The sequence below is a fragment of the Lepisosteus platostomus genome, chromosome 5 (assembly GCF_059453375.1).
Source record: "Lepisosteus platostomus isolate fLepPlt1 chromosome 5, fLepPlt1.hap1, whole genome shotgun sequence".
Taxonomy (NCBI): Eukaryota; Metazoa; Chordata; class Actinopteri; order Semionotiformes; family Lepisosteidae; genus Lepisosteus; species Lepisosteus platostomus.
Window position 1 is genome coordinate 63,793,482 of NC_142615.1, and position 18,050 is coordinate 63,811,531.

The 18,050-nt window shown below is 42.0% G+C and overlaps 3 non-coding genes and 1 pseudogene across 3 annotated transcripts; 1 reads left to right on the top strand and 3 right to left on the bottom strand.

Annotated features, from left to right (window-relative positions):
* Positions 1–443: 443 nt before the first annotated feature.
* trnan-auu (transfer RNA asparagine (anticodon AUU)) lies at positions 444–517 on the bottom strand. The gene has a single exon. It is a non-coding gene; the product is annotated as a tRNA-Asn (tRNA).
* Positions 518–1,578: 1,061 nt separating this feature from the next.
* trnaw-cca (transfer RNA tryptophan (anticodon CCA)) lies at positions 1,579–1,650 on the bottom strand. Its single transcript has one exon. It is a non-coding gene; the product is annotated as a tRNA-Trp (tRNA).
* Positions 1,651–12,888: 11,238 nt separating this feature from the next.
* LOC148671048 (5S ribosomal RNA) lies at positions 12,889–13,007 on the top strand (annotated as a pseudogene).
* A 624-nt stretch (positions 13,008–13,631) lies between these two features.
* Positions 13,632–13,795, bottom strand: LOC148671049 (U1 spliceosomal RNA). Its single transcript, XR_015937684.1, has one exon. It is a non-coding gene; the product is annotated as a U1 spliceosomal RNA (small nuclear RNA).
* Positions 13,796–18,050: the final 4,255 nt, after the last annotated feature.

The window sequence follows — 18,050 nt, forward strand, 5'->3', positions numbered from 1 at the left end:
CACCTCCACTAATCCTAACCTCGTTTTTACTATACCCTCTGACCTTTCCCTTTCACCCCTTTGCATCCTCAGCTAACATATTTTAAAATTACAATAGACTGTATAGTATTTATGTTTAAAATTAAGGTAAATATGTCAAAATATCAAAATCCAACTGCACAGTGCCATCTTAACAATGCTTGTCAAGTTCTCAAACAAACCTGCATTGTATTTTTAAAATATTTCAGCAGAGGATTCAACTGGAGTATAAATGAAGATTCAACGATAATATTTTTGGGGTGAATATGGTTTTCTGGGGAATTGCAATGTTGGGCATTATTGGACATTTCCCGGTGACCCTGACACGTGTTAAACACTCGCATTTCCTGCAAATATTAAAATGGTTATGGTTTCGCTGAGAAATCCAATCGACTGACGACAACGTTTACATCGCAAAAGAACCCCGTCCCTGGGTGGACTCGAACCACCAATCTTTCAGTTAATAGCCGAACGCGCTAACCGATTGCGCCACAGAGACTGACTAGTTGGGTCTTCACTCGAATCACAAGTTTTAGGTTTTAAAAAAATCTCTTACCGTTTATTTTGCCAGACGGTAATATTTCTTCTGCACTGATAACCAAGAATTGAATTTCATTTTTCGCAAGCTGTGTGAATTTCATCAAAAACAAGTTTTCCAGAAAGGAAATGAACACATGCATTTAACGAAATCAAGCCCTTTGTGATTGCCCGAAATGATACGTTCTGTACTACAAGATAGGAAGAAAGACACGGCTGGGATTTGAATCTTAGTTCTTTTGTTTGATAGAAAAGCGCTTTAACCAACTAGGCTACGGTGACAGGACAGCCATCACCGTTTACAGCCACTTGGACACACCACTCTGAGACATCTGCGTTCAGTTTTTTTTAGACGGAGCTGTGCATTACTAGTAACGGCGCTGAGCACACTATGGGACAATTCAGGTTATGTGAAATGCCAGCGGTTTAATAAACAACGCGTCTGATTTCGGATCATAAGATTGTAGCTTCGACTTCTACCTGGCTCGTGAAAATTTTATTCAAGCTCCTCAGTAATAGATGTATATTATGTAATGAACTGCACCTGAAAGCAAACGTTGGGTCTGTTTCCTTTGTTTTCCAGCATGAAATAGCAAATCGTTACAAAAAGCTCCTGCTAATGTCCAATAGCGTTTTTTTTTTTCAAATTATATTTTCAGGCTTCAGACACTTTTTAATAAAACAAAAGTGTCCGGAAACTCATTAACTTTCAGGTTTGCTTGAACCTGTATTAAAAAAAAGTTATCTGAAACTTCCGTGATTCCATTATCTGATGTAGCTGTCTCTAAAGTTGGACGTGATGTTAAGCAGATGTGAACTGTGCCTTTTCTCTTAAAAAAACTAAGTTATTTTTTTCCTCTTCACTCCAATACTGGAGACTGTAAGCCTGTGTGAGCTTCACACTGCGTGTCCTGTACTGCTCGATTTTGTTCAGATTATCTATGTGGTGTATATATAGATAGAACTCAACTGCATGGTGTGAATTCCGTGTTCAGGACCAGCAGAACCTGAAAAAGTAACAGCTGACCTCGACGTGATTTGAACACGCAGCCTTTTGATCTGGAATCAGACGCGCTACCGTTGCGCCACGAAGTCGCGGCTGTCCGTGCCTTTGAATTCCCCAAAGGAGACAAATCAGCTTCACAAAAAAAAAAAATCTCCTGTGAAGAGCGCAGCTCTTCCGAAGAGAGTCTCTTCATCCCAGACCACATTTTATTCTTCCTGCGCAGCTCTTGTGCAGGTGTTGTTCTCAATTACAGATCCAGGAACACTGATTGTTTTTTCTATTTTTTTTTTAATTGAGTACCCCATGGTGCAACGGTAGCACGTCTGACTCTAAATCCCGAAGTTCATTTTCAAAGTATATCGGAGTCAACTGATACTGATCAGGTTCTGCTGCTACTGAACCCGCAGTCTTCACCTTAAAGTTCAATTCCCCAAGCCTTTTGACCTTATATGTCCATCCCGTCTCGTCAAAACTTGTATTTTCACAGGGTACCTGTGCAATGCTCCCTGGCACATACTGCCCAATGTAGTGAAATGTTCCGGGTGATTTAAATCCCAGTTCGACATCAAGTTTCCAACTTGTTTCCTTAGTCTTGTTTACCTTGAATTTAAGCCACGAACCAGGATTCTACTGTATAAACTTCCGGGGATATTACAAAATGTTTGATGGGGCATCAATCATTCCAGGCGGAAATTGACTCCTTTTTGTTTCTCAAGGGATCATATTAAACATTTCATTAGTATCGAGAGGAGGATCACCATGAAACACAAAACAAACAGTTTCATTCTGTCTTTTTTAGAAAGTAGCGTTTGTGCTACCTTAATTATATTTTGATGGAAATATAGAAGTTGTAAATGTTAAAATTTATATTTGAATCGAAATGTGGTTTTGAGTTAAATATTAGCGGGATCATGTAATTAGTTTGTTTGTCATTACTATATATATTGCCATGTTACTAGAATTTGTAACTGAAGTTTACTAGTTGTGTTTTTATGATGATTAGCCATTTGTTGATTGTATATAATGTATAATTTGAACTACATATTTTTCTTAAACAAATCATTGGCTTTATTTACTAGTTTATACACCTAAAAAATATGTATTTGATGTATAATAGACCTTTAACTATATATGTATATTAGTCCTCTAAATGTATCCGTATAATAGAACTCCAACCATTTATGTATAATAAACATATAATCATAGATGTCTAATTGACGTATAACGATATATGTATATTAGAATTTCATTCTAGACCAGTTACGGAGCACATTTATACGTCTAAAGTATGCGTTTAATAGTCGTATATTCTACATCTTTTGTCCACTGGGATGTGCCGATTTTAATTGAACAAAGCTAGATACACATTTTCTAATGCAGCCTTCATTACAAGACAGTTTGTTTCTCGAAAGCGTGTTATGTAAAAAAGAGAAAAACAAAAATATATAGATGACAATCTTTCAAAGCTGAAGATTTTACTTTTGAAAAATTGACATTTTATGTATGCAGATGCATTCGCTGGTTTTAGAACTTTGCTGTGCTTCCTGAATCATTTTCAGCGTTATAAACTGGGTGTAGAGGGAGCGATCTCTTTGTATAGCAGTTGACAGGCTGGAGATGTTCAGACTACTCTCGTTATTTCTCAAATGCTTACATCATTTTTCTTTCACACTAGGACGCGAGTATGTACATGGGCTTGGTTTTCGTTTCACTGATTCTCATTGAAGATTTGGGAATTAACGACAAAAGATTCAGTTTGGCAGAAGGTTTGGTTCACAACGATCTTGAAGACACGCCCATGTAGAGCAGCGTGTGCTGATTTGTACTATAAAAGACCAAGAGCTCAAAGTGACGTCTGCGTTTAGCGTTTAGACTTTTCCATCTTGGGCACACTTTTAGAAAGCAAAGATAGAGTAGTTGTGTTGAATCACACTAAGACATCTGTTAGCAGAGTGGCGCAGCGGAACCCTGCTGGGCCTGTAACACAGAGATCGACTGATTGAAACCATCCTTAGCTATGTACATTTTATGCACAATTGATAAGCACACCATCAGTTTAATGAAGTACATTAAAACTGATTTTTCTCTCGTGTGTGTGCAAGTTTCACACTTACAGTACTCTTTAATCTTTACCAATAGCAGATGCCCAAATGTATCTTTGGTTGTTCAGAGATCCTTGATAGTTCCCTTAACCCCAACTGCTCCAGGGGCGCCGTACAATGGCAGACCCTGCGCTCTGACCCCAAACATTAACATTAACATTAACAAATCCTTCAAATGAACATCCATATCAAAGCAATTATGTTTAATTTTATTACAATTAAGGTACATATACAAAATATCAACGCACATTTGTATAATGCTCATTTAATAATGATTGTCAAGGATTGTCAAGTTCTCCAACAAATCTGTGTTCTAATTTTAAAATATTTTTGCTAAGGATACAACGGGTGTATAAATGAATTCTCCCAACAGCCAGTTAAAGAAAAATTCCACACGTGAGGATGGTTTCTTGGACATTGACTTAGGTACTTAATTGTTTACTTGTTGTAGTTGCACACGAGTAAAACACGAAGATTTCCTGCAATATTCAAGAGGGTTTGCGAAGAAATCCCTTCAATTTTTAGCAGAGATTATGGTTACAGGGAAACAGTCTGAAGCTCGTCCCTTAGTGGGTTTGAACCACCAGCCCTTCATTTACCAGCTCCACAGAGACACACTCCCGTTGCTTTTTGCCATTCACACGTTTGTAGTTAAAGAATTATAAAATACTGACATTTTCCTGCCAGCCGGCAGTATTTCTTCTGCACTGACCATGAATAACCAATAACTTTATTTAATCTTTCGCAGTCTGTAATCCACAGAAAAGGAAGTGAATACTTGTATTAAGCTAAATTAAGATGAAGGAGATGCACTGCCATTGTTTTTCTCCACTTTTCGTTAAAAGGAGAAAAATCACTGACATTTTCTTGCGGTATTTCTTCTGTCCTGATTAGCAAGACTTATATTTTATCTTTCAGAAGTTGTATGAATTTCTTGAAGTTCAGAAACAACTTGTTCCACAAAGGAAATGAACACTTGTTTCAAAGTAAATCAAGACGTATGTCTCCCTCGCTGTGTGTGCTCTTATCTGTCCATCTCTCTACTTTTCTCTCACTCTGACAGTCTGTGCAGAGTTTCTGAAGGGGATGTAACACCACTTGGCAAAGAGAAAAATTATCAGAGGCAGAATAAAAAATCATTATTCTCTTCTTAGTCAGATTCACAGCTCAGAGACAATCGGACAGAAGCTCCATACTTCTTTTTATCCGTCAATCCAGAACCAGAGGACATTCAGACAATCAGTGCTGCTACATGAATAATATCAGACAGAACAGCCTGGATTCAGGTCACATCTCCCCATTTTCTCCTTCCTCACAGCCACTTAGAGACAGAGAAGAGCTCCTGGTTCTCCTCTCTGTGAACTGGGCTAAAGACTCACTGATCTGTCAGCTGTGGACTCTGTTCCAGGTCAGAAGCAAGAAGCTTCTATTAACTCTTTCCAGGACCTCCAGCCCTTCAGTATTACTTTCTTTACTGTATGTCAATCTCCAAACATGTTTTATAAATGTTTTCTAACACACGTGAGTGTGGAATTATCTTGTAATGTAATAAACACAAGTAGTGACACTCTGGTCAGTACACTGTATATTGATTATTAGTAGCTGATGGGCCAATGGCCGTGTCTACAGTAGTGACCAGTTGACCAGTCTGTAGCTCTCAGCAGTGGGACTAAGATCACACAGAAGAAGACCTGTCTGTGTGTGATTCCACACCAGCCCAGGGAATCACCAGCTCTCATATGTCTCTCACAGGTGTCTCACAGTCTTATAAATTTACAATTAGATGAATTATTGTAACAGTTATACATTTAATTTAAATAATCAGACTACCTATGGAACTGAGAGCAGGCTGGAAATAAAACCAGGATACACATTTTAACCTCCAGGATCAGGTTCCTGATCCTCCTGGCTTCTATACTCTGATGATTCGTTTAAAACATTTAAAAGCACTTATTACAGGGACTTGTACTCGTTCTCTACTGCTCCACACAGGTACGCCTTGTAACACATTCATCTGCGAAGTAAACTATTTTTTTTCCTGTTTAATGAATTTCATTCCTTGGTTTGTCGCTCTCCTTTTACAACTGTTATGATTCGCTTCTCTTCACAGCCTGGTGTGTTCTTTTTTGGGGGGGATGTTATATCTGTAAGAAAAGAACCCCGGGCTCCGGACAGGAGTCTCCTCCAGCGGAGACTCGCTCTGCTCTGTTAGAAAGAGCGCTGTGATGTCACAGACACCAGCCTGAGCACCTGGATCAGAGAGCAAGACCGCGGGAGGCGCAGGGTGCGCACGGAGGAGAGTTATTGATCACTTATCTATCGAAAACCAATTAATTCAATTGAAAAACCATAGAATAAACGATTAACTTCACCGATTGGTGAGTACTGGTTCTTTTTCTGTTTTTGATCCTGTTTTAAATATCTAGAAAACAGTCAATAAAGACTGTATCGATCAATTACCACAGTGCGTTTAGTGTAAAAAATGTTCAAACCGAAATTAAACAATGATTATTCTTATTATTATTTAGGTTACTGTATCCTAGAGCTAAAAAAATATATTCCAAGTTGATAAATGTATGTAAGTAACAGTTTACATGTATTTTTTCCCGTGTTTATAAATCATAAGTATGGTTACACGGGGACAGGCGCCACGTCACTGTGTGCGTCTAGGTGTATCGCGTTCATCACAAAGAGCGATGTAACGTCATGGGTAGCAACAAATACTAATACTAGTGTATTCATATTAATATTAATGAGAGTACAACTGGTTGTTTTAATGCTAGTGTTCATGTGAGTATTAATGATGATAGCGCTACTGATAGTTTTAGTTTTAATGTTCATATTCATGTAAATATTATTTATAATTATAGTGTTACTGTTAGAGAATTAACAGTAGTAGTATTAGTTTTAATACTAGTTATTCTAGCATTACTGTTATTCTCTTTGGGGGAATTAAAAGGACTTGTCATGAGTGACCTCGTGGTGCAACGGTAGCGCGTCTGACTACAGATCAGAAGGTTGCGTTCAAATCACATTGAGGTCAGCTGGTGTATTTGCAGGAGCCTGAAAATTAGAAAATTACACCACATAGGTAATCTGAATGAAATAACAGTGCAGTATAGAACACCCAGATAGGAGCTTATGCAGCAGATCATCTTGAACATGACAAGAGAAAAGGCACACTGCACATCTGTGAAACATCATGTCTGGCTTTAGAGACAGTGACAACAGAGAATGGAAGTTTCAGACTGCTTCTTTGTTACAGGTTCAAGCAAACCTGAAAGTTAGGGAGTGTTTGGTCACTTTTGTATGACAAAGTGTCTGAAGCCTGTCATTATAATTTGCCCTTTTTTAATTGTGGTTGAAATCCACTCCCATGTACCAAGACCTTACAGTATATTCATGTTTACTTAAATGACTAACTATTGGACTATTGGACATTAGTTGGTGTTTTTTTTTTTGTAACGATTTGCTATTTCATGCAGGAAAGAAAGGAACCCAGACCCAACGTTTGCTTTCAGGTGCGGTTCATTTACATAACGGACATCTATTTCTGAGGAGCCTGATTTAAATCACACAACCCCGGTAGAAGTCGAATCGACAATCTTATAAACCGAAATCAGATGCGTTATCCATTAAACAACTAACCCGTCACGTAAATGAATTGCACCATGGTGAGTTCAGCGCCGCTACTAGTAATACCCCACCCCCATCTTAAATTTCTAAGTGAGAAACGTGTTTTCTACATTTTTATCAGTTTTAAAAAATCATCACTTTTTGATTGATTTAGAATTCCAAGAAAAAAGCGTTTTGTTCCACAACGGCGTGAAATGATCACGTCTTTCACTCTACTTCTCTCTTGTAGTAAAGCAGATCTTGCTAGGTGAGCATTTGCTCCGGTAAATTAGGTCACTTTTCATGTTAACTCACTTCTTCTAAACACAACATTTCCTGGTGCATGTTTTCTCCATGAAAAAAGACATTTTCCCTTACATGATTTCTCGTTTTGTTTCATCAAAGAGTACAGAAAAAAGAAAGAAAGGAAAAGTGTCGTAAATGAACTCTGTCGCCCTTGGGAGATGTCAAGCGCATTGGACATGAAAAGTGCCCAATAAAAGCCATTTCTCTTCATTTCTCTTACGGTCAGGGCTCCTGTTCCGTGTAAAGGAGGCAGCTTGCTCAGCCGGCAGACTCAGGGCTTCGAGAACGCAGATGGCTCAGAGCGGTGTGTCCAAGCGGCTATAAAAGAGGAGAATTCTGCCAGCACCGTAGCTGAGTCGGTTTAACTACCTGTCTCATTAACAAGAGATCCTGGCTCCACATCCCAGCTGTGCCTTTCTTCCTGTCTTTTTGTGCAGAAACTACCATCTTGGACAACCACATAGGGCTTGATTTAGTTTAAAGCATGAATGCATTTCCTTTCTGCAACAACTTGTTTTTCAAGAAATTCATACAGCTTGTGAAAAATGAAATGTAATTCTTGGCTATCAGAGCAGAAGGAATATTGCCGACCGGCAAGAAAATGCAAGCAATGTTTATTTTTTGACTGGGAAGGTGCGAATGGAGAAAAGCCTCTCTCATCAGTCTCTGTGGCGCAATCAGCGAGCGCGTTCGACTGTTAACTGAAAGATTGGTGTTTCAAGCCCACCCAGGGACGATCTTCTTCTTATTATTGTCAATGTAAACACTGCCTCCGCTAAAGCCGAAACCTTAACCCTCTTTATATTTGCCGAAAATGCGAGTCTTTTGCCCGTGTCCAACAACAACACTTGAGACCGGGGAAGTCCAATAGTGATCAACACCGCAACTCCCCAGACAACCATATTCACCCATGGAAAAGTATCTTTGAAGGGCTGGCGGGAGATATCATTTACAGATGCAGCCATTCAAAATGCACGGGCGATACCGCATTATTTTGTGGTGCCCTTTACGCAGTCTACCGCGAGTTACCGTTAAATACCGCGAGTTACCGTAAATTCCCCTATAATACCGCAAGCAAAATAATAGTATCCGGAATTTCCGCAAGGTGGAGCTAATAAAGCTCAACCTCTCATGTTTGAGCTGTCGCCATTAAAGTCTTTAACGAAGTTATTACTAATAGTATTAATAATGAATGACCTTGGACAAGCTGTAAACTCAAAGTATTACCCTGGTCCTTATTATTGTTTTCATTGACCGTGTTTGTAAAAGTAACATTTCGCAATCACGCATTTGTTTCCAATCCAAAGTACAGTAATTTTTGAGAATCGATTCACCATGCCTTTCACATGCTCATAAAAGAGATTGATTTAGGAACATGAACATATTACCGTATGCTAACTGTACTGTATACAGTATGTATATGTCTTAAATGTGCCCGTTTAAGTATTGAATATTTATATGGAATTTTACCACTGAAGGGAAATCTTAGTAGCTGAGCATAAAAATAATAAATTAACGATATTAATTTTGGAACACAAACATACAGTATATGGATGGTCTTGGTACTTTAAAGAAAAAATACACACCAGTATTCCATTTCTCCCTAAACATTTTAAGCATCGAAGTCTTTAACGAGATACCGGAGTCAACAAGCATACTTTTAGAATTTGATTAAAAGGGAATATAATATGGAATCGCGTATCTAAAGAAATTAATAACGATATAATTATATTCATGTACCGCAACACAAGAATAGTACACGCTGTACATTGTTTGTTGATAATGTTTCTGTAGTGCTTTTTCAGCACCCTGCATGTGACCTTGCTGGTGGCGCAGGGGGCTAGGTTCCTAACTCCCATGTCACACGGTCTGTGATCGAATCCCATTGGAACCATGACTGTCTCTTTTAACAAAGATGTCTTTGAAAAAATGAAACGTTTCCCTTGGTCAGAGATTAAATAAAACCTCACTCGCACCAAACAAATTTATATTTCTAAATATCACAACATGATCGAATTTAAGTATTTTTAATAACAATGAATAGCCACCTATGCGTTACAAAATAAACATTTATATTGATTTGAATCGTGTTTTGATTTAAATCGTAAACGCGTGTTTAAATATATCTGTTTAAAGGCGATATATAAAAGCGCTGATTCTTATGGAATGTGTTCCGCCGGGGATTAAAAAAAATATTTTTTTTAATCGCGTATCTAATGAAAATAGCAGTATAACTTTGTTCATGCACAAACAGTGGCATGTTACATTATTAATTTGGGTGTCTCCTCTTGCCAGAAAGCTCTAAATTGCATTTTGAGTGCGGTTTTTGAATTTTTCTAAATTGCAACCCATAAATAAAGCTGATACAGTTTAGACTTACTGTATTTTAAACTGTATTACAGCAGCACATTGGACAATTTAAAAGTGGAATCGCAAAGCAAAGTAAATACCCAACACTGATTGTACCCATCTGTCATGCTAATAAAACACCTTGAATTGAATTGAATTGAGGGAGAGGGGGGGGGAGGGCGAGCGAGATCACCAGGACGTAAGGCAAATAAGATACACTCCACAGACATTCACAACAGCGATATATCATAAAACGTTTGCACATGTAGTTAAGTTATTACTTGGTTTTCAAAGTGCAATGAAATACAATATTGTTGTTGCTGCTGTTCTTGTTGTTTTTATCCCGTAAAGCGTTTTGAGAAGCCACCTTTAAAGGTGAAATATACTATAAAAGCGCTGATTCTTACGGAATGTGTTCCACCGGGGATTCTAAATTTTTTTTCAGCTAACAAGGCTCGCCAGCTATTGTGAATTGAAACCTGTTTTTCTAGCTTTTAAAGTCATGCGATGTGTAAGCCACAATTCAAATAGAGAAAAAAGAGCTGACTGACAAGATTTAAGATGTGGCTGTCAATGTTGGATTAAAAAAAACACATTGCCCGAGGTTTGTTGCATTGCTTGAAAAATAACTTTATTTCGAGAGACTGGATAAGTAATTCAAGTGTTTTTTTTTAACTTCCTGTAAAAACAACTAATAATTTAACTATATGTGCAAACGTTTTATGATAAGTCGCCGTTGTGAATGTCTGTGGACATGTGCTGGCTGGACTGGAGGCTCTACTGTACACAGAGATGGGCGGGTGGAGGGGACAAGCCTCTTAGTGAGCCGAAAATCTCATCAAGAATCAGTTTCAGCAACAGGGCTGGGCGCATTGTTCCATTCTCCGACCACTCTCGGTGTAAACAAGTCCCTCCTGGTCTCTGCTTGAAATGCACTTTCCTGCGTTTGCTTTGGTGAAACTGGCTTCCCCTGCATGGGCGAATTTGAAGAAGATCCTTAGTAAGTCATTGAAGAAAACCGAGAAGAGGTCGGAGTGGCCTCTGTCGTTCATCAACCATCCAGGCAGGCAGTACTCCTCCTATTCTGCCAGGACCCGGAATCGAACCGGGGTTGTTGCGGCCACAACACAAAATACTGACCACTATACGATCACAGCGAGTTACTGAGACAGACGCAGAGGGGTGGGAAGGATGTACTCTCTTCGTGTGACACTAGTCGGAAAAGTCCTGACGTTTTATTTCAACTGAGCCCTAGTATACATCGACCCTTCGACACTCTGAGTGCCAACTCTCTTGTGTGTTTTCTCCACCAAGCAGCTGGAGTGCAATGGCCGAGCCTCACCCTGGGTGAACCTCCTTCTTGATCAAGGTATCTCCCCTGCCAGGTAAGTATGAGTTGTACAAGCCCCTGCAAGCGGCTCGCACCCAAAGCACAAAGCGCGCAGCCTAGGCCAGCACCTTGTCCCGCACGCCGCCGCCTCCGGCTCTTACCCGCTCTCCAGAACCTGCTGCCTTCTGTGCTGTTCTCTCGGCACCGCTGCAGCGCACACAACTCCTGCAGCGCGGGGAGAAAGTTTCCACGCTCCGCCGCAGGGAAGGCTCGCTCCGTGCGCACACGTCCTTTCAATGCCAGTTAAACAAGTGCTCCGCATTAGCAGCGTCGGGGCTCCGGCGTGTCGCACCTCACCTCACCTCGCACAGCCCCCTCCTTGAATGTCTGGCGCTGGGCATGCCCCGCTCTCCTCCACCTTATCTTATTGCGTGTGACCACCAACAATGGCCACAATGCCGGGGAAAGGCACTTGTAAAGTGTTAATTGGGGCACAGGAACATCCCGTCTCGTCTCGTCTCGGGGGCCGGCTTCAAAGACAATACAGCAAACACAGCGGGGCGGGGGAAGAAGAGGACACGACACATGCAGGTACATTCAGCTCCGGTGGGAACGAGTCATTTGTCGGTCTTTTCAAGTGCTGGGAGCCGAGTACTCCTTCGCTTGTATCGTTTCTCCCCGGTGACTAGATCTCACCCTGCGACTCTTGACTCGGCTCACCCACGGCAGCCCAGCAGGTGTGAGCCTAGCCGGCACCTGGATGGGAGATTCCCCCCGGAAAAGCTCAGGTTGCTGCTGCTTCTCCAAGAGGTGTGACTGGGACCAGTAGGGAGCTCACTGTGGCTTTCTTATGCCCCAGCATCCTGATGGCGACACTCTGCTGCACAAACAGGCGCCGTCCTTCGGGGAAGGCGTAAAACTGAGGTCCCAACCCTCCAAGGCCATGAAGAAATCCCAGGGCGTCTCTCAAAAAGAGACGCCGGGGGTGTCACTCTGGTGTTAGTGTTCCCCTTTACCAATCAGTCGGAGTGTCCTCCTAATCCCCGTCTCATATGTAACAATCAATGACAAGGCCCCCCTGTCCCACGATATTGTACTTGTCTCCTGGCCGCTGGCTGGCGCCGTGAGATTTAGTACTCGCGCAAGAGACCGGGGGCAGAGCGCGAACGCGGTCCCCCGCCCCCCACAAAGTGTGCGCTCCAGGTTCCCTCTCGGGGCTCTGCAACACAGCGGAAAGGCAGCGAGAAGGAGCCTCTTGCTCTGACGCCGCAAGGCCACAAGAGGGCGGAGGCGCCGCGCGCCCGGCCGACGTGTTGGACTGGTGTGCTTTATGTGCTGAAATAAACACGCGACAGCCCAGAAAGGTTTTCAGAGTGCTGTGCACTGGAGGTTTTTGTCTTGTGAAGACTTGCCTTGTGCTCCTCCATGCAGTTTGTTTGTTCTCCTCCAGTGCGGGACAAGCCAACACAAGGGAGCACATTCGCCAACATCCAGGCACGCAATGCGATTTGGAAAGAAGCTCCTTTCCAAAGAGTTGCACACGAACGATCCTTCAGTCCCGCTCAGGGGGCACGGAGCCCCAGCCACACACAGCTTCAAGTAGCGAGTCAGGCACCTCTGCTTTCACTTGTGGCCTCACCACCCTGAAAGCGCCTGATTTGGTCTGGTTTTGGAAGCTAAGCAGGGTCGGGCCTGAATAGTACTTGGATGGGAGACTTCCTGGGAATACCAGGTGCTGCAAGCTTTTGCTCTCTCGGCCAGCAGGGGTCGCCGTTGGTGCCGTAGGATTTGGGAAGAAAACCTGGAGGATGGAAAGGTGATCTATAGCCTCATCTCTAGAGATGTTTTGTTGCTATGGCATGTGTGTGACCCATATAAAAAAAAAACCCGTTTGTAAAATGAATATCGAAGCTGCCTCTAAATCTGCAAATAAAGATGAGTCGATAAACCACTTGTTTTTCGTATAACTATACATATATTCATTTATTACTGATTTCATTCATTGAGCACGGATACAATAGAGGTTCAGCCATTCACTGTTTGACATATCTGCACTGGTACAGAACCTAGCAATCAGAAATTGGGTGAAACTGTCTTTAGAATTAGCATACAGCACCGAGGCCCCCATGACCAAATAAAGGCTATCCTCGATAATCAGCCTAAATAATGCAGACTACAGCAAAACGACTGACTTTGAAAAGGGAATGAATGTCCGGAAGGAGTAGTCTAACCAGCTTGAAATGCTTCTCCGGACCTCTAACTAAAAGAAACCGGGAACCAGCAGTGGCATCGACTCCTTTCGAACTGGGATCCTATCGCAGCTCGTGGTGTCGTAACTCTTCCGTATCTGATATTGGACCAAGCACATCAGGGGAGAGCGCCAACGCAGTCCCCCACTACCAGAAATTATGCAGTCGAGATTCCCACATTTGGGGAATTCGCAGGGGTCAGCACAGCCGGAGTGCAATGGCTGAGACTCGCCCTGAGTGAACCTCCTTCTTGATCAAGGTATCTCCCCTGCCAGGTAAGTATGTCTTGTACAAGCCCCTGCAAGCGGCCCACACCCTCAGCACTAATCGCGCAGCCTAGGCTAGCTCCTCGCCTGGCTGGCTCCGTGAGATTTAGTACTCGCGCAAGAGACTGGGGGCAGAGCGCGAAGGAAGCCCCCCGCCCCCCTCTAAATGTGCGCTCCTGGTTCCCTCTCAGGGCTCTGCAACATAGCGTCCCGGCGCTTCCTACTCGCCGCCCGGAGGCGATGTGCGTCTGGCCGATTTGTTCAATTGGTGCTGTTTCTGTTTTGAAATAAAACGCGCCAGCCAAGAATTGTTTTCAGAGTGCTGTGCACTGGAGGTTTTTGTCTTGTGAAGACTTGCCTTGTGCTCCTCCAGTGCGGGACAAGCCAACACAAGGGAGCACGTTCGCGAACATCCAGGCACGCATTGATTTCGAAAGAAGCTCCTTTCCAAAGAATTGCAAATAAACGATCCTCCAGTTCTGCTCAGGGGACACGGAGCCCCTGCCACACAATGCAACGGGAGTATAAATGATGTCTCCCGCCAGCCATTCGACGATCATTTTTCATGGGTGAATATGGTTTTCTGGGGGGTTGCAATGTTCGTCATTATTGGACATTCCTGGTGATTCTGACACGTGTTAAACACTCGCATTTCCTGCAATTATAAAAAGGGTTAAGTTTCGGTTTCGCTGACAAATCGAATCAACCTTCACGGAGAGAAGAAAGGAAACACAATGTTTCGGCTGTGGAGCTTAGTACCGATAACACTGCTGATCATGATGGAGTAGAAACAAGTGATGTATTGGCAGCTTTATCTGGGGCGAGAAGTCCTGGAACAACTACAAAAATGTTAGGATGCAGAGGAAGAAATATTTTTCCACCTCACCTCACCCAATCCTGCTGCATTAACGAAGCTGAAGTTGGCTTCTTATTCGCGTTTTTCGTTCCACCTTATTAGGTGCTGTGATGTTATGCCGCCTTTCGCCTGTAGATGGCTCTCTATAGTTATTTTTAAAAATACTAATCCGAGTGGATTACTGGACATAGCCTCAGTAAAGGGGAATATGTACATAATGATTATCCAAATTGCATTTTTGTATGAAACACATTTAAGAAAATCAAAAACCAATTTTCAAAACTCACAATAACACAAACTGGCATGCTAGACGACAAGTAAATAAGACAAAAGCAAACCATTCATTCACTGGCATTTTCTGCATATTTACCACGACCTTGCTTTCTGATTGTTAAAAGTCTCAAAATCTTGCATTTTGCAAGAAATGTTAATATAGCAGTCTACAATGGGACATTTAGAACATGGCATGTGAGAATATGGTTAACCGAAGATGAGCAAAGGGTGATGGCACTTTCTGCTTATTGCTATGACCCTCCCTCCTGATTATAAAATAGTCTCACAATTCTGCCACTGAGGTAATGTGACAAATTATGAAAATCATTAAGTATAAGAAAATGTACTGTACCATTTTTTAAATATGACCTTCTGAACATGTAAGGATTAACAGTTAACAAAATAGCACCCCTTCTGCTGATTTACTTTTTCCCTCCTTCCTTGTCACCAGAACATCTTAATATTCCGACACTAAGGTAGGAGAGACAAAATCACTTATCATGTACATTTGTAATTACGACACGTCACTGTTGCATTTCTGCGTTGTGACATGTAATACCCACAGTGGAAATTCATAGTTGTGATTATAGGAATGTTATATATCAGGTGGGTAGCTGCGTCAGCATGCGTAGGCTGTAAAGGAACAAGTAAAGGATTATTCCATGTTGAAAAGAGAAGAAAGGAAACACACCGTTTCGGCTGTGGAGCCTTCTCCAGGTGTGAGAAAGACAGGGTAGTATGCAAAGATTATTATCCTTTTATCTTTGCTGATTGCAGTTTATCTTTGATGACAGCATCAAAGACGTTAAGGAATTTTTACACCTAATAAACAGACACTTTTTTTGAACACCCTTATTTACTGTTAACAAAAGAGCTGACACATATTATGTGTGAAAAAAAGCTGCTAAACAGCTCGACCTGCTGCCCCCTCTGAAAGACACAGTCACTCATAGAATTATTGAAATGGCGGATGGTTTCAAAAGTACACTGGTAGAGCGCGTTAAGATGAGCAGATGCTTTTCATTGCAATTAGGTGAGTCTGTAATCGATTTGGCCAATTCACTCGTTTATGTTAGATATGAGTTTGAGGGTATGTCCCATGAGGACTTTCTGTTCTGTAAACCGCTACCATCAGGAACAGGAAAGCAAGAGCAATGAAAAGCTGCACAGCGCTGTGAAAGAAAATACAGAGAAGTGAAAGGCAGTACTTTCTCTAAGGAGGTAGAAGAAGAGCGATTCCCCGTCGGGGAATCAAACCCCGGTCTCCCACATGACAGGCATGGATACTCACCACTATACTAACAAGGAAGACATCGCTTGCTCTGACCCCAGGCATCGTGTCTTGACCCACCGTGCTGGAAGCCGACGCGTACTGTGATTCCTTTACGGAGCAGAAATGACAACCGAGGAGCCGAGAGATCATTTCAGCATTTCGCGTATGAACGGAAAACACAACCGACCAACTCGGAATGACTTGCTTTTGACAATTTTCACAGCGTTCTTTGTGCACAACGACTGCGCTGCCTAGCAGATACAAATGGGTTGTACAACTTTGAACTAGCAAATGCAAGAGGGCTAAGCCCCCTCTCTTTTAGCCCAGGTTCGATCTGTCTCCCAGAATCACCAGGGCGCACGCACACACACACCCGTGCTGTTGAAGTGGTCTGCTTCATTTCTAAGGGCAACTCAACATTCACTCCTACCCCGTGAAAAGAAAAAAAACAGCGTCCGCAGCAACAACAGCTCAGGTCTCTGCACAGGAGATAAGCTGCTCCCATCTCCTCTGCTCTGCGGCTGCTGCGGAGTGGAGTCCTGCCTGGAGCCGTGTTTGCAGGCGGCGGCTCCCCGCGCCTTGTCTGTGCGTCGTGTCCAAGAGCTCCTGGGAGGAAGAGAGAGCCCTCCCACTCGGGGGCTTTTCCACGGTCTGTGTGAGGAGGGGCGGGTGTGTCCAGTAGCTTATCTCGTTCTGTTGTCTCACGATGTCTATTCACTATACTACATCCCTTCCTTTGTTATTTTTAAAGTCTATAACTTTATCATACAATTGTAACAATTTTATATCAACACACAGTAAACGGTTATTAACTATTACAACAAAATGTATATAAACCCTTTCATTTCTATTCAATACATTCATCTTTTTTACAACAATTTCTATACGTACCAACTCAAATTTTAGTTCAATTTCTACTTAAGTCTAAATATCACCTCATTTCTAGCAGTCTAAGCAACATCTACATAGATAACACAAACAAAATAGTGCAATTTAACATTTGGAGAACTATGCAAGTCCTGTATTTTTAAATGTCTCTGTAATGAGCCAGTTTCCTGATAACCCTGCCACTAATGGTTGTTACTTTACTACTGGGTAAAGTTACTGGCTCTCCTACGGATGTACTCTCCACTGTCTGAGGACTCGGCACTTCCTGCACGTCAGAAAGTCCTGTATTCTCAGCATTTTGTGTTTCTGCAGATTCAAAATCAAGATCCAATGGAGGAGCGTTCAAAGATGTTTTACATTTCTCATTATTTTTGAGCCATCTTCCACATTCACTAACTCAAAGGAGTTACAAGAGGTGTTTCTCAATAACACATAGCGAGTGTCTTTGAACTTGGCATCCAATTTACCGGTGTCTAGGCCAGCCACAAACACTATGTCACCGACCTTGAAGTTATGATCCGTGTCTGGTCTGCATATAATTTCATTTTGTGTGCATACTCCTCATGATGTCTATGGATATCTTTTGTCTTTTGAATGTCCCTTGGCTCTTCTTCTTTCTTTTCCACGTTTGGTAGTTTAGTCCGGATATCACGCCCAAAGATAAGATTAGCTGGGGTTTCTCCAGATGCCCTGTGTGGTGTTGATCTATAAGTCAGCAGAATCTTAGGGAGTTCCTCTCTCTCTTTTTTCCTTCTGTCACAGCTGCTCTTAAAGCTTTTTTCAGGTATCTTTGAAATCTTTCAATTTTGCCATTACATCTCGGATAGTAAGGTGATGCACGGATGTGTTTAATTCAACGATTAATTCCACAAGTTTAATTCCACAATAGTCAGAAATGATTCAAACAACTGTCCTATGAATTGCCTGCCATCATCTGTTACTACCTCTAGTGGATAACCAAATCGTGCAAAGATGTTCATCA